A 25,858-nucleotide genomic window follows, 5' to 3' on the forward strand; every position below is an offset into this window, starting at 1 on the left:
TTGGGGGGGGCAGGGAGATGCAAAGAAACATTTATGTTTAAGACCCTTCCTAATCCTATTTACTGGTTCCATAGAAATCCTTGTTAGATGAAACTGTGTTAAAGAGGGCAGTTGATTCCTTAAGAATAATAATATGAGGGTGACTTGCCAAACACTTTGTAGCCACTTTTCAGAATTATATGTCAATCTTTGATGATAATTCATTAATAATAATATGGTGAAAAAAAAAACATTGGTTGGGGAGCAACTTTATGAAGAAGGTGTGTGTTTTGGAGCATGGAGGAGAAAATAAACAGAAGGTTCTGGATAGAAATGAAACTATGATTAAAATTTAAACAGGTGCAGTGAATTAAGAATGGTGATGTAGAAAGTTTGGGAACTTCTATTCTGAAAGAATCTCAAAGCAGCTGCAAATGGGGATGCAGACTGTATTTGGGATTGGTTTTAACTTGTAGAGTGGAGCAGCTGTTTAACAGTTGAGTTGCTAGGCACTGTCAAGAATAGAATATTATAATTTCATAGCAACCCAACTGTTAAAACAGCTGTTTGGTTTGATTAGACTTAAAATGTCTTTGCTTAGGTTGCGGGATCTAATGTGGTCAGAGTGCAAGATGGAATGGCTGTAGAGGGTGTGAAGAATAAAATCATTGATGGAACTTTTGTATCATTGAGGATAGTGGTGTATCAAGGCATTGACCCTTCAAATTCTTAGGTTTTTTTTTTTTTTTTTTTTAAAGTAATAGCTTTTCTTCGACTCTTATTTCACTGGGAAAACTTGAAGTCATTTTGCTCAACATAGAGTATGAGACAATAAGAAAACCATTGGTCTTGGCATTTAAAAATAATGTCTTGATTAGTTCTATTTACACTTGTTAATCTGTTTCTTAGACTAGAATAGACTTCATGATCTCAGATGAAATCATACAAATCTTAAGCAGTCAGTGATTTTTATTCATCAGCCAAGAAAAGAACAATTTTATCAGCAATTATCAAGTACTCTCAATTTGAAGCCAACACATTTTTGATATCTGGAATGACTTGATTGATAGTGGTACTAGAGATGTTGAATTTCAAGGTTATAATCTTTAAATATGTATGCCTCCAGGGGATGATGTACTTTGCTATTTCCTACTCACTAGGGCTAGGACTAGTGAATTTGATCTAAATTCATTAATTTAAACGTCTGATTAAAGTAACTTGTTTTGGGGGCCATGAGGAGCTGAGAAGAAGGAGACTTTTAAAATTGAAATTTTATTTGGTATAAGCTTGGGAAACAGTCTGAATAAGGAGCTAATTTCTAAATCAAAGTCCCTGTTCGAATACATGTTGGCTTTATGATCTTAGACAAATCATTTAACTTCTCTGTAGCACAGTAACTCCAAGGCTGTAAGTTAAAGTTATATTACTGATCTACATTAGTAGATGAAGTTTCCAATCTGGGAATTCCTTACAACAAACGTAAATTTCATCTTAAAAACAACTTATTGATGACCTTTGTTTTTATAATATATTCATATCTGAATATGTCTATTCTTCTCTACTCATTGACTATCCTGATGAGGAGAAACTGAGGCTCTAAGCCGAGATGCATCAGCTCCTCTTCTGGTGGTGTGATTACCTCTCTCCTTCCCCACAGTACCAAAGGTCCGTCCCTGGTTAGGGAAGGAATTCGCTACTCAATGCTGTGTTAAAACAAAGTCTTATTTGATAGTAAAGGGATAGGCAATTATTTGGCTTCTAGAAAGGCCAAACTGCCTGGCAAGGGGATGCCAGTTGGTGGGCACAAGGCAATGAGACCGCGTGCGAGGAATACAATTTTTAAAAAAAAAATTTTTTTTATTCATTTTTCCAAATTATCCCCTCCCTCCCTCCACTCCCTCCCCCCCCCCCCCATGGCAGGTAATCCCATACATTTTACATGTGTTACAATATAACCTAGATACAATATATGTGTGTAAATACCATTTTCTTGTTGCATATTAATTATTAGCTGAGGAATACAATTTTTAAAATTCTTTTTATACATAATCAGGGTCATTGTATAGCGAACTTATCCAAGAGGTTCTGGAGATATTTGTAAATAAGACAAGAATTTCTCTTAAGGATATAAAATTCTATTAATCATTTGTCTCAAGTTATCTCCTTTAACCTCTCCAAGATAGGAATTTCCTGTTAATTATTTGTATCTTGGGCTATCTCTTTTTGACCTTATCATTTCCTTGTAACAAAGGTTTTAAAAGGGGCAAATTCTGAAGGAATTATGATTAAAAAAAATGTTATCTACTTCAGAGAAAGAAGTGATCAAGTCTGCATATAGATTTAAGCATACTTTTTAATTTTTTTCTTTTCTTTTTTTTTCCCCTGAGGCTGGGGTTAAGTGACTTGCCCAGGATCACACAGCTAGGAAGTGTTAAGTGTCTGAGACCAGATTTGATTCAGATCCTCCTGAATTCAAGGCCGGTGCTCTATCCACTGTGCCACCTAGCTGCCCCTAATCTTTATTTTTCTTATTTTTTTTTTTTTAGGGGCGGAAGTTGTCTGTTTTCTTTTGAAATGTGGCTAAGATGGAAATGTATAGTCTATATCAAATTGCTTGCTCTTTGAGGGAGGAAAGAAGAGAAAGAATTTAGAATGCAAAATTTTAAAAATGATTATTAAATTTTTTAAACATATAATTAGAAAAATATTTTTAAAAAATTTTTTTTAAAAGGGAGGGTATGGAAAGGAAACCAATCAGCATATCGATTCTGTCTGACAGTGTATTCAATATTCAACACCCATAGTTCCCCATTCACTGTGTACCTAAAGGAAGGAGTGCATTTCTTTAACTCTTTTTCCTGGCTCATGCTTTACCACTATAATTACATAGTACTCAGTTTTTTATTTATTGTTCACATGATTGTAATTATTTTGTATATTATTCTCTTCTTAGTGAAGAGGGTGCTATACTGGGTAGAAATGGGTCTGTGGTTTCTGTCTGTCTGTCTGTCGGTCTGTCTGTCTCTCCTCCAAAGTGCTAAGGCCGGGTCCCTGGGGAAAGAATTCACCTACTCAAAGCTGTGACAAGAAAGGTTTTATTGATTAGGAAAAGAACACCAAGATGTCTTGGTGGAGGATATGCTTCCAGAGAGAGAAGCCATATATTGCAAGGAGCATATCTTAAGATCTTTATTTTATACACAACTGGATAATTGTAACGTGCTCTCCTGGCAGTTACAATTACTAGTCTGTCCTAGACCCACCAGAGCACCTTTGACCACTGTCCTTTGCAGTGTGAGCTCTACCTGGCTTGCCTCCTCTGAGGCCTTCTAAGGTCTCTGGCCACAATCTCTTGAATCTATAGCTTAGTAACCGGTAGCGCACTCAAGAACAACCACATGTAATCTTAAAAGCCTTTATTATACCTACTCACATAATGCCCTAACTGATGCCCTGACTTGTTGGTTCCCGAGTGAACACCTGGTCAGAAGACCCATGTGTTCACTACCAAAATCCTTACCTCTTTCGGCTACCCATCTTGGCTTGGCCCAGGCTAGGAGCCAGGGTGAACAGCAGGAGGTTAAAGAGGGCGGTTGCTGCCTGCAGTGGGCTTATATAGGGCCTGTGAGGTCACACACACAGCCAATCAGCGAGAGAGTCACCCATTACGAAGCTATCTCAATATGGCCAGGATCCCGCCCAAGGGCAGTCCTAATACTTCTGGGCCTCAATCTCCCGATGCACTGTGTCCGCCCATTTAAAGGGCCCTTACAATTCCCTTTCTCTTGTTTTGCGGGAACCGCACATCTCATCAAGCTAAACTTTTAGCACCAGCTATAGTTCACTTGATCCATGAGATGACAGTGTTATGCCCAAGGAGGTACAAAGCAGCAAATCAGTAAACAGAAGTATGACAATGAGAATCAGGCTCAACAGTGGCCCAAGTGTTCAACCCATTCATCAAAGTCATACTCGAGATAATAAGCCAAAGAGGTTGGATGCCAATGAGGTAGGATGTCAACACTGAGGTGGGAAGTCAACAAGGTAAAACATCACAATTCTAGTTAACAAATTTCAGTGAGGTAGGTTGTCACAATTCTAGTTACATTCATCACAGTTCTAGACCAATTCTAGTTTCTTACAATTTTCTGTTGCACTTTTCACACTCCTAGAACAATTCTAGCTTATCACAATTCTCAATTGCACTTGTCACAATCCTAGAGCAATTCTAGTTTCTCACAATTCTCTATTACACTTTTCACAATTCTAGAGCAATTCTAGTTTATCACAATTCTCAATTGCACTTTTCACAATTCTAGAACAATTCTAGCTTATCACAATTCTCTATTGCACTTTTCACAATCCTAGAGCAATTCTAGCTTATCACAATTCTCTATTGCACTTTTCACAATTCTAGAACAATTCTAGTTTCACAGGTGCACATAAGCAGTCATGTCCAGTAACATTGTCTCAATAACAATGGCAGGTGGGTGTGTTGGTTTTTCACCCACTAATTTAAAAGCATAGTCCTTCAATAGAAAGCATAGGGCAAAGCCTCTTCCCAGGCCACCATATGGCAAGTGACCACGGGAGAAGCAAGCAGGCCCATTGTCCATTTACAGTCTTTATATTGCGTATCACCCAAAACAGTCCATTTCAGCTGCAACACTGGAACCGTGTCTGCTGTCTCTGGTGTCATGGTCAGGAGGGGCATCGCTGCCATCAGCGTCTGAAGGGCTGCGGACATCTGGCTGGTCTCTCTGGACTGTTGTCTGGTCCTTCTCTTGGATCCCCAGGTTACAAATGTCTCTGGTGGGGATGAACTCTGCTGCTGGATCTGCACCTAGGAAGGAATGTCCCCGGGGCCCAACTTGGGCCTTTCCAAATGCCATCCAGGCCTTTCCACATCACAGTGGAAACAAAGTTGTTGTCAAAAAGATTAACAAGTCAGACAAAAGTCAGTCTGTCACTTAGCTGCACTTTCTGTGTATGCCCGAAGTGCATTGCTAAGGTAAAATGCAAAGAATTTAAAAATGTAAAACCAAAATAATTTAAAAGTGTAAAACCGAAATAGATTAAAAATATAAAACCAAAATAACTTTAAAATGTAAAATCAAAATACTTTGAAGATGTAAAATCAAAAGTGTTTAAAAATGTAAAATCAAAATTTAAAATTGTAAGCAATCACATATCCCAAAATTCCCTTCTCTTGTTTAGAAGAGATCTTGGGGATAGTCTGTGCAGTAATGACTTTACTAGAACACTCTGGCTATATCCCTGAATTCTTTTGCCTAAAAATCAAAGTTTGAGTTTCTGATACCGAATTGTACTCCAGGAGTGTGAATCAATAAATCTGATATTTTCCTCCTGGGTCAAAGATCACACACTGTCTATTTATTCTAGTGATTAAAACAGCAATTTTCCAACCCATTCTAGACATAAACACTGTTTTATAAGTACCCGTAGGGGGTTGGGAAATCAAGCTCACCTGTGGAAGTGGAAAATCCACGAGGTAAGAAAAGAGGAGTTTCAACTCTCCAAAGACGATCCTAGCAGTTTTACAAGTATAAAACTCCACTCTCTCTAACTGCAAGGTCTTATCCCTGTAAGGTTTCTTAGAAATTAACTGAACTGTATTTTCAAAACTTTTCTGATTATACTCAATACCCCACAATTCCTTTTTGCCTTGGGGCATAAAGCCTACTCCTGTCCTTTGAAATGAAGACACAGGAGTTTTAAATGGATTAATGGGCAGTGCTGATGGTATTATCGCCCTTCCTTTTCCTCCTCCCCCTTCTCCCTTGGCCCAAGAAGGTGAGGCAGAGGGAAGAAGAATTGGAAAATCCCCCAAAGGCTGATTCAAAATCAAACCTGAGCTTTGCACATAAAAAGAACTAAACTTCTTCTCAATGGAAGAGTAATGGATAAATTCCTTAAAACAACAATGCAGGAGGTAAACCAACAAAATGCTAAGAAGAATTTCTACAACTTTAGTCCATGTGGTTCGTTTATTTCCTTCCTTAGTTTCAGCCACTGGTTTGAACTCTTCCTGTTCTATCTGTAGTAACCTAGCTTTTTCTTCTTTCTCTATCTCCATCTGTAGTTTAACCTGCAATTCCAGCAACTCTTGCTGTGGCATTTTATACTCTATACTGTCATACATACGCATTAGCTCTAGGTTGCTCCCTCTCCGAGCTATATCTAATAGGTGTGGGGATAGCCTTTGTGGAGCTTGATTACAAGCTTCCTGCTGTTCTTCAGTGGTGATCTTTGTTAAAAGATCTTCCATCTGGCTCTTTAACCTCTGGATATAAGCATTATGTTCAGCTGTGTCCTTGAGTCTGATCCCAGATTTACCTGGGTCCATATTGCTTCTCTGCCTTCCCTCTTAAGTGGCGTTTCTACCGGATCTTTCAGAATCTTAATTCTGAATATTAAATATTTTCAAAACCTGATAATTCCTGATGCGTCCACCACGTTGGGCGCCATTTGTAACGTGCTCTCCTGGCAGTTACAATTACTAGTCTGTCCTAGACCCACCAGAGCACCTTTGACCACTGTCCTTTGCAGTGTGAGCTCTACCTGGCTTGCCTCCTCTGAGGCCTTCTAAGGTCTCTGGCCACAATCTCTTGAATCTATAGCTTAGTAACCGGTAGCGCACTCAAGAACAACCACATGTAATCTTAAAAGCCTTTATTATACCTACTCACATAATGCCCTAACTGATGCCCTGACTTGTTGGTTCCCGAGTGAACACCTGGTCAGAAGACCCATGTGTTCACTACCAAAATCCTTACCTCTTTCGGCTACCCATCTTGGCTTGGCCCAGGCTAGGAGCCAGGGTGAACAGCAGGAGGTTAAAGAGGGCGGTTGCTGCCTGCAGTGGGCTTATATAGGGCCTGTGAGGTCACACACACAGCCAATCAGCGAGAGAGTCACCCATTACGAAGCTATCTCAATATGGCCAGGATCCCGCCCAAGGGCAGTCCTAATACTTCTGGGCCTCAATCTCCCGATGCACTGTGTCCGCCCATTTAAAGGGCCCTTACAGATAATAGAACTGGAGCTGTACCAGATAAGACTTTTCGGCTTCTGTAGGATATGGAGAAGCTTGTATAACAAAGGAGTTTCTCCAGAGACTGTAGGTCATCAGAAGTTTGTATAAGAAAGGAATTTTTCTCTAGAGGATGTAAGGTTTTGTTGGTCATTTACATACTGGGCTGTCTGCTTTTCTCCCTCATCATTAATACTATTTATTTTACTCATTAGTTCACATCAGTCTTTCTATTTGTCTCTGATTTGTCATTCCTATCCTTTAATAATGTGCTTTTATATTACTATTTCACAGTTTTCTTAGCCATTTCACATTTGATGGGTACCTTTTAAAATAGACAAGTGCTGCAGTGAATATTTTGGTGTCTATTCATTTCATTTCTAGTTTTGATCTCCTTACAGTATACCACATCTAGCAGTAGAATCTCTGGACCAACAAATATGAATATTTTTGTCGCTATTGTTAGCATAATTCCAAATTGCTTTCCATAGCAAAAGGAAATTATCAGAAGCAATTTACAGCTCCACCAACTATGTTATCACTATGCTAGTGTTTTCTGTAACCCCTCCAACACTGATCCTTCTAAGCTTTTGCTGTCTTTGCCAGTTGTAAGGTGTGAGTTGATGCCTCAAAGTTGTTTTGATTTGTACATATTTTAAATTTATTTTAAAATTAATAGTCATTTCCAGATAGTTCCCAACCATCCTTTCTCTCTCTCCATTTTTTTCTCAACCTCTAAGCTTTCTTTGTCACAAATAGTCAAAACAAAAATAACCAATGTGAGCACAAACTCCAAACACCTTAGTTACCTTTTTTTTTTTTTTTTTTTTTTCCCTCCCCTGGGGCTGGGGTTAAGTGACTTTCCCAGGATCACACAGCTAGGAAGTGTTAAGTGTCTGAGACCAGATTTGAACTCGGGTCCTCCTGAATTCAGGGCTGGTGCTCTATCCACTGGGCCACCTAGCTGCCCCCATCTTAGTTTCCTAAGAAAGAAAGGAGGTATCTTTTCTCACTTCTTTGGTTCTAAGATTGATCATTATAAGCAAGTCTCTTCCCTCCCTCCCACTACATTTTAAGACAGTAACTTGGTGTTTTCTTCTTAAATGAATTTGACAGCTATGTAAAAGAATGGAATATATAATTTGGTTATTTTATTTATCAACCCTAATTATCAACTTTATTTATCAAGGTTAACTGAAATAAATAATTTATAAAGTTATTAGGAGGGAAAATTGTCTGTGGTTGAATTAGATTGTAAAATCTTGGAAGGTAGGGAATAACATCTTATTTTTATAACTATACACTGTGTATAGTTAATACATCCCCTTTCAGTACTAATGGAAAAATTACTCTCATATTTAGAAGATATTTTTATCATTCTATATTTTTGAGAAACAATGCCAAACAGTGGCTGGCATATAATAAAAGAATTTGTAATCAAAAGTGGAGAATTGGAATAGGAGACACTCTTTGCAGTCTTTGCCAAGAAATCCCCATTGCTATTTCCTTTTTCAGCCCATTTACAGATGAGGGAACTGTATTAATTAATTAAATGACTTGTCCAAAGTCATACAGTTAGTAAATATCTGAGGCCAGACTTGAACCCCTTCTGATTCCAGGCCTGGCACTCCATCCACTGTATCACCTATCTACCTTGGACTCCAGTGCTGACCTTTTTCCATCGAATCATTCTGATGATTATGGATGTTTTATGTGGCTTTCACCAATTCATTGATGTGGCTTACACCTGCAAATTTATTATTTGAAAGATTTCTTCTTAGCTCTGAAATTTATAATTAATGTTATGTAGGGTGATTACCTAGGTTCTCACTATATTTTTCAAATTCTCATTCCAGATATTGAGGATATTGACCTCCTAGAATTCGTTGTCAATTTTAACTATTTAAAAAGTCACATATATTAATGTTATATCGAATATTTTTAAAAATGCTTTTAAAAATCAGACTCGTGATTTAATTAATGCAGAGTACTTCTGATGAGGGAACTGCCTTTGCCAATAGAGAGACCAGCATCTAGTTATCTTAGTTAGGCCTGGAGGCACTGAGTGATTAAAGGGATTTGACCAGGATGGTATATCTACTTTGTGTCCAAGGTAAAATTTGAATCCACGTTTTCCTAACTAGGAGGTCCACTCTCTTAGTCTGCTGTGCAGCTGCTCTCCATGTGAATCACTCAGTCAACATGGGGCTTGAACCCTGATACTGAATCTGATGCTTTATTGTGAATCAGTGCTTTTTATTATATCCAGACTTTGATTGCTGTAGTCTTATTATGTGATGGAGGGCACCTGTGTAGATCAGCGTTATTTGGAGTTGTGTTGTTAGCTCTCCTTTCTTCCGGTATCTGTATACATGATGCTGGCAGATCTTTGGCCTTTCTTGTATTCTTTAAGTACAAAAGACTTTAATTTATAAAGGCCAAGATTACCGGCAGTGACTTGGGCCATCCCATATTTTTGACTTCTGTCTTGCCACTGGACTTCTGATGACTTTAGAGGAGAGATAAGCTGACAAATTTGTTCAACTCTGCTTTACTTAAATCCAATTCATTCAAAAATCAACATATCACTCTTATGTTGTCATTGATCCTCCCTGAGAATGATATATAAATGATAAGAAATTTCTCCCTATGGTTTAGACAGAATTTCATGTTAATGTTTCTAAAATTTAAATTATGTTGCTAATTTTTTTAAAGTTAAAAATATTAATTGGTAAGTGTTAATCACAGTTAATGTCAAAGTTCATTTTTACTGTGGACTTTTTTTGTGAATGGAAGAAGTACATTTTTAAAATATCAATTACAAAAACAGTTAACAAATATTAAAGTTAGACTGATAATTTGATTTTTTGCTTCTTTTCTCTATCTTTCCCTTACTTAATGATAAAGATGCAGGAGCAAGTACCAGGAATGAAAAGGAAGAAAGTTTTACAGCCTCCAAACTAGATAATTGGCCCATGGATAATTGACAGTAGCCTTGGTTTCTTTACTTGGCAGGAAACCACCTGATTTTTAGCCAATCCAGCCAGAAGTCATAGGGCCCCCCAGTAGATTTTAAGGATCTTCCAGAGTTCATCTTAACTGAAAAAACAAAACAAAACAAAACAAATAAACAAATAAACAAAAACAACAAAGCATAAAATCAGAACCAGGCATGGGGAAGGGGGAGTGGAAATAAAGTGAAGAGAGGTTTGGCAATTGAATCAAATAACAATGAAAAATGATAAGGAAAATCAAGAGTTAAATAAGAGCTGGTTTATCCTTTTGCTTTAGTTTTCCCTTCAGATTTCCATGTTTATCCAGTGTGTCTTAGCTCAGGGCTAGGCTGAAGGAGTTCAATTTGGTTTTCTCCTATTAAGCCATATTCTAGCATTAATGTCTTATGTCCTAATCATCCCAATAATAAATGATCCCTTGTTTTTAGTTGCACTTGTTGCCCTCAGGCCTATAATGCTTTCTAGAGAGGTCTTATGAATATTTCACACATCCCTGTGAGAGAGTGAAAAGGATGGTAGTACTTTATTTTGGGGGGCATTTTCTTCCTTTGAAAACCTTCCCCTTCTGCCTTTTAGTAGTGATGAGAAAATAACCCATCCTCTTTTGTGCTCCCCCTTTGTTTCTGGAGCAGTCTAAAAAACTTGAATGACCCTATTAAGCCTTCAGAAGGAAAATTATGTTCTTGGTTATAGCATCTTCCAGCCTGGAGCAATTTGACTCTAATTCCCTTTCTCCCTTTAGTGGTAAAATGTCTTCTAATAAAAAAAAAGGGGGTGGGAGTAAAGCATGTTGTGAGTAAATACACTGATACCTTAATGAATGAATTATTTGAAAGCAGAGCTTCTTTATGACAAAGTCTGTCATATCCTTTTTTAAAAAAATTTTTATGAAACCCATATAATGGTATAGTATAAAAATTGTTATTTTTGGAGTCATGTTTAGAATCATAGAATTTGCGTTCCAGTCTTTAATCTCAAATATAATATGGGTATTAACTTGGATGAGTCACTTCATCTCAGTGGGCCTCAGTTGTTTCAACTATAAAGTGGTAGAACTGGCCAAAATGACCTCTAAAACCCCTTCTAGCTATAAAATTATGATCTCATGATCATATTGTGGTAAAAAATATAACTTTTCATATTGAGCATTTGCTTATTCTCCTCTAGTTGAAATTAAATCAGGCCACAGGAGCTTGTGTCACAAAATTTCCTTTCTGTCCTTTTCAGATATATTGTTCTCATACTACTTCCTGATCTGTGTAAGGTCCTTGAGAAGGATATTTACTATCTCATTTTTGGTATTTTTAATAATAGCACTTAGTGCTTGGCATGAAGATATTTAATAAATACATATTGGTTGATTAAAGAAGATTGTTTTGTATTAGTCATATATGTTTGATTATACTTTGATGTGAATACATTTTTTTCTTTTTTTTTTATTATAGCTTTTTATTTTTAAAACATATGTATGCATGGATAAATTTTCAACATTGATCCTTGCAAAACCTAGTTTTCCAGATTTTCCCCCATTTCACCCCACTCCTTCCCTAGATAGCAAGTAATCCAGTATATGTTAAACATGTTAAAATATATATGTGGATGTGAATACATTTTAATTGGATTTTATCTCAAGGATACTTTAAAAAAAAAGACTTTTACTTCTAACTAACATCAAAGGGATGGTGTTCAATTGTAAAAAAACAAAAAATAAAGTAGGGGAGAAATTTGGGATTTGGGTGAGTAGGAGAATACTTGATTTATTCAATCATAGTAGTAATGGAGTAGTACTAATAGTAATGGAAGTCAGGAAAGAGATCAGGAATGGAAGAGGTGGAAGTCATCCACATAGGATTGTTAACTATTTTACAAATATGATTTCATTTGATGAACCATATCATGATTATGAGCTTCCTTATGTTTCTCTGAATTCTTTATTTTTTTTTGATAGAATATTCTAAATATCCATTTAGATATTGGAAGTTAGCTTGATTATCAGGGGTGGAAGTGGGTGAGTTAGGAATTAAAAGAAAGAAGGAAAGGGTCCTTTATAACGGGAGCTTTCTGCTCTACTCACCTTAGAAATATCCTTTTCTTCAGAGGAGGATGCCCTAAAGAATTCTGGTTGATTCTCAGAACCTATCTTAACAGACTTAAAACTTGGCAACTGAAGTGTTATGTGACATCTACCTTTGCTTTAAGCAGACCATTGACTACATATAGCCATGGTAAAAATTAATACCATATTAAAGAGAAGGATAACAATAAGATTCTATGTGTTGTATAGCAATTTTAACCAAATCTATTTAGATAAATTATTGACTCTGAGAAGCATTAAACTAAAACTATCGAATCTGCTTATACTTTTTATTTTAGAGAAATTTAACCAATGTATAAAACCCACTTCAGGGAAACCAAGAGTACCAAAAAACAACTCCAGTTTTATCACCTTGCTAAGTATAGAGACAAGGTAACAAAGGGCAGGAAAAGTACAATGTACAAGATTATTTGCAAAATATTACAGATTGATCAGTATTGCTGAAGATATGGTGTTGATCTGAGTTAGTTGAGTTTGGTAAGAAAGAGTGTGTTTAAGGGAGTAGCATGAAACAAGACTAAAAATACAAGTGTGAGCCAGAATGGGGAGATCAAAAGAAGAATGTGGAAAATGTCCGAGAGGTAAGTAGAGTCAACATAACTTAGCAATGTGTTTATTATGGGCTTGAGGAAAAATTGAGGGTTATAACAAGGGTATAAAACTGAATAACTGGAAAATTAATGATAGGGAATTCTGGAGGAGGGATAGATTTTGGAAAAATTAGTTCTGTTTTGGACATTTTGAGTATGAGATACCTACAGTACATGTAGGTGGAGATGTGAAAGATGTGCAACATGTGATTGTTAGTATAGTAATGGAATTCAGTAATAGTAATGGAGTAGTAATAATAATGGAATTCAGGAAAGAGACCAGGAATGGAAGAGTTGGAAGTCATGCACATAGGATTGTTAACCGTTTTACAAATATGATTTCAGGACAGCTAGGTGGTACAGTGGATAGAGCACCAGCCCTTTAGTCAGGAGGATCCGAGTTCAAATGTGATCTCAGACACTTAACACTTCCTAGCTGTGTGACCCTGGGCAAGTCACTTAACCCCAATTATCTCAGCAAAAAAAAAAATAAATAAACACACAAAAAACAAAACCCCAAAACAACAACAACAAAAAATATGATTTCATTTGATGAAGCACATTATGTTTATAAGCTTCCTTATGTTTCTCTGAATTCTTTATATTTTTGGTAGAAACATGTTCCATTACATTATCTCTAGAACATCTTAAAGACAGTGATGTATATTTTATTGACAATATCCTTGATAAAAATATAAACAGTGAATAAGCATGTTTTCACAGATCATTTTCTCCAGCAGACCATATCTTCATTAGTCACATATGATTGTTTGACAGGCATAGAGAATACAAAATTCTGCCATATTTCTTATTGATTTCTGAACACTTGAAAACAAGGAATGCACATTGTACATACTTGTAGATCATTTTCCTGAGGTAGACAGCCAAGTGATCCCTTTGTTCAACAGACCACTAGTTATTGATATACAGTAAAGCATAAAAGTACTCTTCAGTATTGATGTGTAAGATATTCCATGCAAAACTTAGAAGAGATTGGCTGTGGAAGGTGGAGTTCTCCAAATACTTTTATTTGTTCATGACATGATGATTTCTTTAAAACTCAGAATACTGGTAGGACTCCTCATTGAGACTGGAAGTTATTCAAAAGAAATCTGCCTGGTAATCCATGAGGGAAAAAGGGACATAAAAAAGAAAAAAATGATTACAATAATAAGATGTAGCATTTATGTAGCACTTTAAGGTTTTCAAAGTACTTTAGAAATTTTTTTTCCTTTTATTATCACTATAAACTAGGGAGGTAGATGTTGTCATCATCCCCGTTTATATAGGGAAACTGTGGCAGACAAGTAAAATATCTTGCCCAAAGTCACACAACTACTTGTTAATCTCTGCCATACTTAGCTGCCTCTTCTTGAAGACAAGAAACTACCACATGAGAAACAGAAAATTCAGTTTTGTTCTACCTTGTATTTACTCTGCACAGATTTTACAATTTTTTTTTTCCTCTTTTAGTAGAACACAAGCTCCTCAAGGGCAGGGATTGTTTCATTTTTGTATTTATATCCACAGTACTTGAGAGAGGGCTTGGTATATAATAAGTGCTAAGCATATGATTATTCAAATCAAATTGAATCTTTGAGATCTCAAGCATGTTGGAGTTAAAAAATGGGGAGATACTATTGTCTTGTAAAACATACACATGTATGCATTAGATTGAGAATCAGGAGACCAGGACAAGGTAAACCTCTGGGTTCCTCCCATATGGAATGTACAGGGAGACTTTTTTTTTTTTTTTTTTTTTTTTTAGTCTGAGCTTGGGTACTAACTAACTAGTAATGTGATCTTAGACAAATTACTTTTGTCTTTCTTAGCCTGTTTCCTCATCTGTAAAATGAGATCGTGGTAGTATATAATCTCTAAAGTCTCATCTGGCTCTAAAATACATGATATTTAGGATTAGTTTGTAATTGTTTTGCATGCTCTTAAAAATTCAAAATAAATTTGTTTTAATATCTTTTATTTGTGCATCTCTTCTTTACTAAGGAATTTTTTTTAAAGCTTTAAAGAAAGCTTTAAAAAAAAAAGTAAATAAAACTGAAAAGTCAAAAAAGTTTGACAGCCACAGCCTCTTACCTCAGCAGAGAAATTGAAGGAGACATCTTCTGCCTCTTCTTTGGGAACCAGTTTATTATAATCTTGCTATAATCAGTTTCACTTATTTCATTGTTTTCCTTTGTGTTCATTGATGTAGTCCTTTGTACATTGGTTCTCCTTTCTTTACTTCCCAACAGTTCATGTACGTTTTTTCATACTTCTTTGTACTCATCATATTCTTCTGGCTCATTATTATTCAGCTACATTCATATAACATAATTTTATAATAATATTCTCTAGTTGATGGTTATGTACTTTGTGTCCAGGTCTTTGGTAGGTAGTAGGTAAGTAGAGAAATAATGCAAGTATTTATTAAGTACTCATTCTTTGCTAGTCACTATGCTAGAAATACAAATAAAGCAAAAACAAAAAGCATGGTCTTAATCTTCTAGAATTCTACATTTTAATGGGGACAGATAATAGATAATAGGAGAAGTAGAAAGGGGTAAAGGAAGGATATTCACACAAAGGCAAAATGGAAAAATCCAGAGAGTAGCAGAGCTGGGGAAAGAAGTACTGCTGGTATATTCTTGTGTATTATGGGTATGTGGGGATGAGGAGGTTATATGCATAACAGTGGAATCTCTGAGAATGGGCATTTTAGTCATTCTCTTTGGTTAGAAATCATTTTCTGGAAAGAATGAATCATTCAAACCACAGCTTTGCTCTTTCTTGAGAAAGATGTTACCATGTAGTGTTCCTTGATGATTATTTTTATGGGCTGGACTCTTGTACTATTAATATTATATAATATGATAATATCTGTATTTATGTTCTGACAGCAATAGTATTTATATTTCATAAAAATATGTTCTCTCTTCACTCATGTTCTACTAGTTACCAAATCAGTTTTCCCTTTCATTCATTCTTGATTGTTCTTCAGCCATTGCCTAAATCTTCTTGCATTGCTGAAATGGTCTGTTTATGGAAAGTTTGAAAGTCATTGCTAGAGGATCTTAACCTCAGGTTGTATGTGATTGAATTATTTCCCCTCTAAAAATCTTACCAATTCAATAGAAGGGAAACAATAAAGTATATCTACAAGCCATACTTTACCAACATCTATTTAAATGTTCTTTAAGGATTTCATTTTTTTTTCCTCTTTAAATTTTTAGAGAAAATTTTTCTTAAGGATTAGATCATGGCATTTCCAGACTTGTTGATAGATCACGTTCAAGTTTAGAGGTAGAAATTAAGTGATTCATTTGGCCTTGCTAATTCATTTTTAAAAATAACTATTATTTGGATTTGGTTTGAAATCTTGTTTCAAATTTCAATTAACTTTCCCTAACTGTACCTAATAGCTAACTTTGAGCAACATGCTTTTAGACAGTCAGCAAGCCTGAATTTTATGGGGTCCTAACTGCTATTTATTTATGAAATTCAGCAGAGCATCCATTAAAGTAGTATGCAGGTACCACTTTGGTATATCAAATTATGGTTGTACTTTTATGATAAGCCCAACTATTTGAAGATCAATTCCTTTAAAGTAAATTAAATTTAGGTAGAATTAAGTTACTATAACTTATTTTCAGTAAGCTTATCTATCTATCTATCTATCTATCTATCTATCTATCTATCTATCTATCTATCTTTTGGTTGAATTGAGAATTCTGGATAGGAGAATTTTTTGATTTGTTTTTATTTCTTGGCTAAAATCACCATGTGAATTTTTTTCCTCCTCCCTCCCCTTTTTATTGATGTTGATGATTGGTCAAGGTCAGTAAACATTTTTAATGGTTTGAACTCATAAAAACATTTATATCAAATTTAAAAGCTTGGTTAGTTTTAACTTTGAAATTAAAATTTCAAAAATTACTTGCCTGTAAAATATTTTAATTTAAAACATAAAACTATATCAGGATGGAATTGATTCTTGAATGTGTAGTATCATAGCTCTATTTTCTGAGGCTTCAGGGTCATTAAAAATACTTCTCACTTTGCCTCTCTCCATCTATATAAATTGAACTTGATTATTTTCTTCCCTTTGTATTCATTCATTGATTTATTTATATTCATTAAGTACCCTCTGTTATAGTAGATAGAATATTGAAATCGAAATTGGGAAGTCCTGGATTCAAATCCTGTATCTTTAAAAATAGATTTATTTTGTATTGTATTTTCCTCTATTACATGCAAAAACAATTTTAAACATTTAAAAAAATTTTTGAATTCCAAATTTTCTCCTTCTCATTCCCCCCTTATTGAGAAGGCAAGTATCAAATTCTATTCCTAATGTTTATGGGCTGTGTGATTATAGGCGAGTTACCCAATCTTTTATCAGCTTCTGTATCTTCACCTGTAAATGGTGACAATAATACTTACAGTTCCTACTTCATAGTGTGTTGCGAGATATATGTGAGGTAATGTATATAAAGTTCTTTAAACAATTGTAAACCCTGTTTTTAGTTTCCTCATCTGTAAAATGAACTGGAAAAGGAGATGGCAAACTACTCCAGTATCTTTGCTTAGTGAACTGAAATACCAGTTGCAGAGTCTGACCTGAGTGAAACAATTGAACAGCTTTCTCCATAAAACTCAATCTAATGCCTCCAAATGAGTGATTTTTTTTCTTATATTTGAGATTTTTGAGAAGCAACCTCTGAATATCTTTAAAACAGTAACCAACACAGTCTTTTCTGTCTATAAGAAATACTAATCACTCTGCCTCACTTGATCTTTTTTTAAAAATGTTTTCCTTTTTTTAATTGCTTTTTTTTCTGGTTATACATGTATATTTTTTAATACACGTTTCTTTATGAATCATGTTAGGTAGAAAAAATCAGATCAAAAGGGAAAAACCATAAGAGGGATAAAAAAATATAAGAAAAAAAAAATGAACATAGCATGTGTTGATTTACATTCAATCTCCACCACTTCATCTTTTTAAATTCTCTTTATCCTTTTTTTCATATAGTGAAGTGGAAGAAATGGGAATAAACGTGAGTTCCTATCATATGCTAGACCATATACTAAGAGATTTTTAAAAATATTATTTCATTTGATTCTCACAACAGCTTTCAAGGGTAGGTGCTATTATTTTCCCCATTTTACAATTGAGGAAACTGAGGCAAGTAGAAGTTAAATGATTTAGCTTCAGATACTCAGATGTCAGGTATTTGAGGCTGGATTTGAACTAGGGTCTTTTTGACTGCAGACCCAGTGCTCTATTCCTTGCACCATTTATCTGCCTCTAACTATAGGATACTAGGTATAGAAGTAATAGAAGTTAAATATTGATTGTGCCAATTTTCTTATTTTCAGTGAGAATTGTGATATCATGTATACTAACTGAGTTCATTGATTTAGAATTAGATGAAACATAATATTTTTTTTTCTTATGTTTTTTTCCCTTTTCTGATTTTTCTTTCACAGAAAGACTGATGTGGAAATATGTAATATGATTGTGCTCATATAATCTATATCAGATTACTTGCCATCTTGAAGAAAGGAGAGGGGAGGGAAGGAAGGAGAAAAAAAAAAAGAAATCAAAATCTTAGAAAATAAATGTTGAAAACTAAAAAAAATTAATAAAAAAAAAAGTTCTAAACAACCAAACAAAAAAGGAACTGGAAGCAACCTCAGAAATAATTTAGTCTTTATTTTATAAATGAAGAAAATGAAGTTCAGATCACACAGCTACGAGGTAGTAGACTCTGATCTCCTCTCTAGTCAGATCATGGTCTAAAAGTATTCAATTCTGGAATAACCATTATGTCTACAACTATATTAATTGTTAAAATAGATTTGATTTAATTTTTATAGTGGTGATTGGTGTTTGCAATGTCCAACACTTACATAATCTTCCCCCCCCCCTACAATAGTTTTTTATTTTCAAAATACATGCAAAGATAGTTTTTATCATTCACCTTTGCAAAACCTTGATATATATACTCTTCTTACAGAAAGTATTTATGGTTTTTACAGAGTCAAGGTTTCTATCCAGTTTATAAATCTTTAGCCACCTTCAGTCCTTAGTCATGAAACATTTTCTAGTATAGTTTTTGCTGTACTCTCTCATACCAACCTTCTTGATGAAGTTATAATCTCAAAATATATGTTAACTTAATTGGAAGAATCTGTAAAATTCTTCAATTCTTCCAATTTTAAATCCCTTCAGAATTTTTTTTATACTCTCCACAATACTTGTTATTATGTAAATTGCAGTTGTCTTCATAGTAGACTGTTGGCTTATATTTATTTTGAAGAGAGGCAAGGCAAGGTGAGTAAACATTCTATAAAATTTTGTTTGCTTAATTTACCATATGTAATGAAACAGACTCTACCAATTCCTTTTTTTTGTATCTCTAATGAGGGACTGAGAGTTGCTTTTTTCATTTAACGGACTTGCTTATATTTTCTGGTTTCATTTGTAATGAGAATGCCAATATGGACATGGTTTAGTTTCTTCATTATTGCATCAATCCATTGATTTTTGGGTAAAGATCATGTATTTGAAAATATCAGCAACCAAATTAGTGTTAATTGGCCAAATAAAATCTGTGTGATGTTTAGCAATCTCTCCCTCCCTTGTGTACTGTTTTATCTCTGCAAAAACAGAAGTGAGCCATTCAGGACCAACTACCATTTTGTATGTTTAATGACTAGTTTTTTCCAAAAAAGTTCATTACATAGTGACCACATGATGAATCTTTCTTAATTAATATAACAGACATAGTGTGTTTCTGGGCCCATCTTAGATTTTTCAGCTTGTTAGAACCTACCAGAATTTTTGGTTGATTAATAAATGCTTTAGTACAACAACTCAGGGTCTTCTCTATACCATTATGAGGCATCAGAATGGATTTTATTAGGGATTGATAATTCATAAGATGTGTAAAACAGTGGTCCTTTTTCTATATTTTGGTCTTTTAGTATTGGTATTATCTGAGAGTATTTCCAACCTAAAACTTTTGAAAAACATTGAACTAGGACTCATCTGAGGGGTAGCTTTTTCCTTCTTTCATAATACTTTCTTTTTTTCTTTCCTCAAAAAGGTGGTGATTTTATTCTATTCACTCTATAAAAGCCTTTGGATCTTCCCTCTAGGTTTTCAAAAATCTCAGGGTCATTAGCAAAGTTTGTGTTAATCATTCACAGATAATTGTAAAAATATGAACATGGTCCAGTGGGAGTGCATAGTAGAAACATCATTGGTCCATAATATGCATGAGTCACACAATAAAATTTATTTTAAAATATACTCATTTAAAAATGCTACAGGGACAATATGGTATAGTTGAAACTAGGAAGACCTGAGTTTGTCTCACTTCTTACATATATAGGTCATGTGACTTTGTACAAATTATTTAACCTTTTAGTGTTCTAGGAAACTCTTTAAGTCTATAAATTAATTTGAAATGCTGACCCACATTGATAGAAGGAATTTCTTTATCTGAATGTTCTCTATACTAATAAAATCACAGGTTCAATTCCTAGCAACATCCTTTAAAAAAAAAAAAAAAAAAAAGCCAAGTTGTAACTCTTGGAAAAACAGGCTTTGTAATTCATAGGGAAAAAATACCTGGATAGTGCAAAAGAAAACATTAATATTTATGAAATGGGAGAGGCATAATTGATTCACTATCAAGATTTTCATTAAGTTCTATTGGTTGTCATATAATCTATTTTAAAAATACATGCCAATTACTCAGAATGAGTAGAGAACTGGATTTTCTGGATAACTGAATTAATTTTATAAACTTATTTAAATCTTTTACCATTTTTTAAAACACTTCTACATTGTTGCATTCTTATCTTTAAAAAAAGTGCTGAACCTTATGTGATTGGACCTCTTTCATAACTTGAAATTATTATGAATTGATAAATGTGGAAGTATGCATAGAAGAATTGCACATGTTTAATCTATATTGGATTGCTTGCTGTTTAGGGGAGAGGGTGAAGTGGGGAGGAAGGGAGAAAAATTTGGAACACAAAGTTTTGCAGAGGTGAATGTTGAAAACTATCTTTGAATTTATTTTGAAAAATAAAAAACTATTATTAAAAATGAATTTGAAAAAATTATAACTAATAACTGTGTTTTGATATAAATGTGAATACTTTGGATGGGATATATATTGATTCTTGAACATACCCTGGAATTTACTTTCCTAATTAAATCCTGTCTTATCTTGTTTTCTTGTCATCCTTCATTCCCATAAAGTGTTATACAGATTCAGCACCTAAGACAGTGTCTTTCATAGTGTATCTAAAGGTTTGTTTTAATGAATTTTGCAACTGCATGACCTTATAGAATAAAGTATTTGTTCATTCAGTAAGCATTTATTAAGTGCCTATTATGTATAAGGTCCTGGGGATACTTCTTGTCCCTCAAGAAAGTTACATCCTGCTAGGTTATTCTGCAAAAAATAGTCTGTGAGAGGGGTAGACAAGCAGTTATCTTCCACAACTGTAGATGAGAGAACTGGGTTTAGGGAGGCTAAATGACTTGTTCCAAATCACGTGACTGATCAGTTACAGAACTCTTAACTAGTACCTAGGTCTTTTTACTCCTTTTTTAGTGCTTTGTAAAATGCTAAGATGCCTGTATTTAGCAGTGAAGGTTGACCTTTCAGCAACTTTCCAAATATTCATTCATTTCAACTTTACTAGTGATATCAATTTCAATTAATTTTACTTTCTTAATTCATTTTTATTAACTTCTTTGAGAAGCATTTTCATCTCCTAAAATTTTAGGATGGAGAGGCAAATGTCATTGGGACCAAGCTGCATTGTAACAAAAACAGGCTTAAATAAGACAATATTTGGCTGGAGATTATAGTCAGTGGTAGGGGTAGGGATGGGAATAGGTGGGAAGAGAAAGAGAGACAGGAATAGAGGAAAAAGAGGCAGGTGTGGAATAGACAAAAATCCAAGGATCATATTGCTAAAGGAAATCAAGGGCAAAAGTAGGTTATTTTTGGTAAAGTTAAGTACCCTCCTAACTGCCTCTCCCTCAATATTGTAGCAAAGAAGGAGGGAAAAAAAAAAAGAGGAACAGCATTAGGGAGAAGGTGTTAACAAAAATGGCCTTCATTTCCTCATGTCTTGAATGGTGGCTTGAAGAGAGAAGAGATTTGGAAATTATTTTAGAAAACTACTTAACACAAAGGTGATGTTCATCCATTGGAGAAGAGCTAAATAAACTGTTGTACATGGATATAATGGACTATTACTATACTGCAAGAAACAACAAGTCTGATGACTACAGGAAAACATGAAAAGACTTAAATAAATTGATTCAAAATAAAGCAAATAGGAGCCAGGAAAATAATATGCACATCTAATGATGTAAATGAGTTCAACCACCACAAAATAATCGACTGAATATTATTACATTATCAAAAATAAATTTGATCTCAAGTAGGAGACATACGAAGACATCTCTCCTCTTGCTCCTATCCTTTGCAGGGGTTGGGGTTCATAAGTGTGAAACATTGCACATAATGTTAGGCTTTTCTGATATGTTGATTGGTCTTACTGAATTTTTCTTCTCTTAAAAAAAAAACACACCTTATATAAGGGATGGTTCTCAGGGAAAGACAAATGGAAGAGTATATGGGGAAATTAGGCATTGTAAAGACAAGATAACAATAAAAATCTATTTGAAAAATAAAGGATTGAAGCATTTTTTCTCTTTAAATTTTTTTTATAAGGAGGAACATGGCTAATGTGGAAATTTGTTTTGTATGACTTCATATTTATAATGAGTTTTGTGCTTCTTGCCTTCTCAGTGGTGGTAGGAGGGGTCAAGGAAGGAGACAATTTAGAAATGAAAATAAAATGAAATTGAATAAAAAAAGAAAGCTTATCATAGGAGTGTAAACAGCTTCTGGAATTTATGCTAATAAGTTGCTGATTGACTAGTATTTCAGGTCTGAGAAAAAGGAAGCCTTGAGATATAAGAAAATAACACTCAGGAAAGCTAGATCTGACTGGGACTTTGGTCATTAACTAGTCCAACTCTATCATTTTACATATGAGAAAACGGAGGCCTGGACACCTGCAGTGACTTACCCACAGTTACAGTGAATGAGTATCTGGTCAACAATTGATACCTAGGTCTTTTGACTCCAACTCTAGGGCTATGTCTATTAAACCCCACTGAAAAAGAAGCGTTTTAAAATGCAAGTAAAGAGCAAGTATTTTTAAAATGGCCTTTTTTTTTACCTTGAATCCTATGGATCTTTATTAATGGAACAAGAAATTAAGTATTTGCCTTTCATTCCCATTCTTTTCTACCCTCTTCTATTTCTGCCATTAACACTATGTGTTTTTTAAAGGGCTATCTGGTTTTTTTCCTTCCCATTTTTCTTATCCCCCCTTTTCAAAGTCATTCTTTTAAATTGTAGCAGAAAGTGTGTAAAAGAATTTGAAACAGTCAAAAAAAAAAAAAAAAAAAAAAAAAAAAAAAGGAAAAAACCCTCAAACCCCAATTTAAAACTCTTAACAGAAGGCTTTTATATCACAGCTGAAGACTAAACATAAATATGTAGTAGCTATTAGCAAGTTCATTCAACTTCTTGTTTTTGATTCCTTTATGTAGGGCAAGCATTTCTTAGCTTAAGTAAAACATCTTTACCCTCTCGAGAGTCATCAATTTGTAGAGTTATTGATAGAAAGGTGGCCCCTTTGTAGGGAAATTTAGGTATATATAATTCACTTGTATTTATAAAACACTAATACTCTCCTCTGAAGACCTCTATTTTTAAATAGTTGATAATGTTGAAACCTCCAACTTAAGTGTATACTTGTGTATACTTCCCTCCTTCCCCTTTCTGTTACTTCTTTATTATGCCCACTTTATGCTTTTATGATCATTCTTCATTGTTGTTTCTCTTTTGTTCTTAAAGATGTCACAAGGGTGATGTCTTGACTAGCTCTTTAAATTGGAATGAGGCAGAACTGTGCAAAGTCATCAGGTTCATTTTCTCTTCCAGAATCATCACAGTCAAGATGACTGGCAGTGGCCCAGGATGCAGTGGGTGACTTGGGTCTTTTTAAGTTAAGGTTTTTCCCAGGTCTCACTTTGTCTGAGACTGTGCCCATTCAGGGACTGAGGAGGTTAGAATTGAGAGAAAAGATGGCCTAGTTGACTAACACAAAAGTATCAATCTGGAAGAGACCCTCTGAATCAGAAAACATTTGCTATTTGCACTCACTCTGAGCCATCAAAACTCAAACAATAAGCAACAGAGACTTGGGCTGGGGCCTATTGAAAGTCCTAGCAGGAAGAAATAGAAAAAGAAATTCAGCTTAAAATAATTGTAGGCAGTATAAAATGCTAGGAACACACACACACACACACACACACACACACACACACACACACACACACACAGAAACTATATGAATTTATTCATTCTGCATTTAGTTACTTGTTATGATGTGGAGAGAAAGGAATTTTTGTATCTGCTCCAGGATTTAGCAATGATTTTTACATCATAAATGCTTAATAAATGTTTGTTGTGGTTGAAATTTGCTTGTACATATAGAACTCCACTTGGCTCCTTCGATGTTCAAGATAACTGTTTTGGGATAGTAACCATTTAAACCATGGTTCAAGCCCCCATCTGATGTGTCATTTTATTGCCAAACTTTCTAGAAACATATAAATCCAGCTGTTTTAAAAAAATTTAAGTTAGGATGGGGAAACAAGAAATGAATCAAGCAATGAAATATTCCCTATATCCTTCCACAAAGAGATGTACCTGTCCTATACCTTCAGGAGAAATTAATTTAATTCCCTTTAGTCTCCATAAATCCCCAGAATAGCAGGAGGCAAATCACTTTTGTATACCATCTGAGAGGGAAATGCTTCTTTGTCTCAAGATGCCATGACCCTTGCCCCAAGTGGTCATCTTCTCTTGCCCTCTCCCAAACATAGCTCCATGTTTTGCCTCTGTCATTGCTTTGTTCTCATTTTGAAAGCTGATTTTGCTATGTTGTTGCCTTATTTCTGGTCCCAGAATTGGGCTAAATGAAGGCTGCTGGAGATACCTCCTTTTAGCTGTTTCTTTTGTGCTCATCTTTAGATAGGGGGAAAGGATTTTTGTTCAGTAAAGTTCTCTAAATAATTCTCTTTCTCCCTTCCTTAACTTTCTTAGCTATCACTGTCAGCAGTCATCTTCCAAAATTAAGTTTAATTGATTTTAGGTATTAGGTAAGTATTAAAGGGATCAATGATGATTAGAAATTCTCATAACAATTTCAAATAATGGTGATAATCATATAAAGGTAAAAGGATTGCATTTTTCTATTCCATTTAAACTGCTGTGGAAAAGGCATTCAAGACATTTTATCCCTTTAGTTCAGAATTCCATCATTCAGTGAAGATTTTAATTTCAATCTCAAAGAAAAAGCAGATTTTTTTCCAGGCAAGAAGCACACAGTGGACCACCCCCAGCTATGCTTTTATTGCAATGTGAACTTTAAAAAAAAAGCCCAAGCCTAAGCCCCTCTCCCCCCTCCCCCCAAAACAGACAATAACAACCCCCCCCCCCCAACCTAAACACAGAGAAACACAAAGAAAATCCTTCAAAAATCCCTGTAGGTCAGGAGTTCTTAACCTCTTTTGTGTAATGGTCCATTTTGGGAATCTGGTGAAACCTCTAGACCCTATCTTGGACTAATATTTCTAGATGGCCGATTAATATAAAAATACTCGGAATTAGTTATAATAGTGATGATGATAGCATTTATATAATACCTGAAGGCTTGGAAAGCACTTTCTAATTGTTCTCATTTTATCCTTCCAACAGCCCTGGGATTTGGGAACTATTTGTATTCCTGTTTTACACTACAGAAAATTGATGCAGACAGCAGTTAAATTACTTAACCTGAGTCACATGATTAGTAAACATCCAAGGCATAATTTGAACTCAGTTCTTCCTGACTCCAAGTCAAGTTGACTCTGTTCATTGATCTCTTAGCTGCCTAAGAATTAGAATAGAAAATAATTATATTGAAATATAGTAATCAAAAAATTTTTTTTAAATTATCAGACTTACCA

The 25,858-nt window shown here is 34.7% G+C and overlaps 1 protein-coding gene across 3 annotated transcripts in view; it reads left to right on the plus strand.

The window, feature by feature from the left end:
* The window catches only part of UBE3D (ubiquitin protein ligase E3D), a 303,942-nt gene that overhangs the window by 105,186 nt on the left and 172,898 nt on the right, over positions 1-25,858 (plus strand). The gene's annotated exons all lie outside the window — the stretch shown is intronic.

Source organism: Sminthopsis crassicaudata, chromosome 4 (assembly GCF_048593235.1).
Source record: "Sminthopsis crassicaudata isolate SCR6 chromosome 4, ASM4859323v1, whole genome shotgun sequence".
Taxonomy (NCBI): Eukaryota; Metazoa; Chordata; class Mammalia; order Dasyuromorphia; family Dasyuridae; genus Sminthopsis; species Sminthopsis crassicaudata.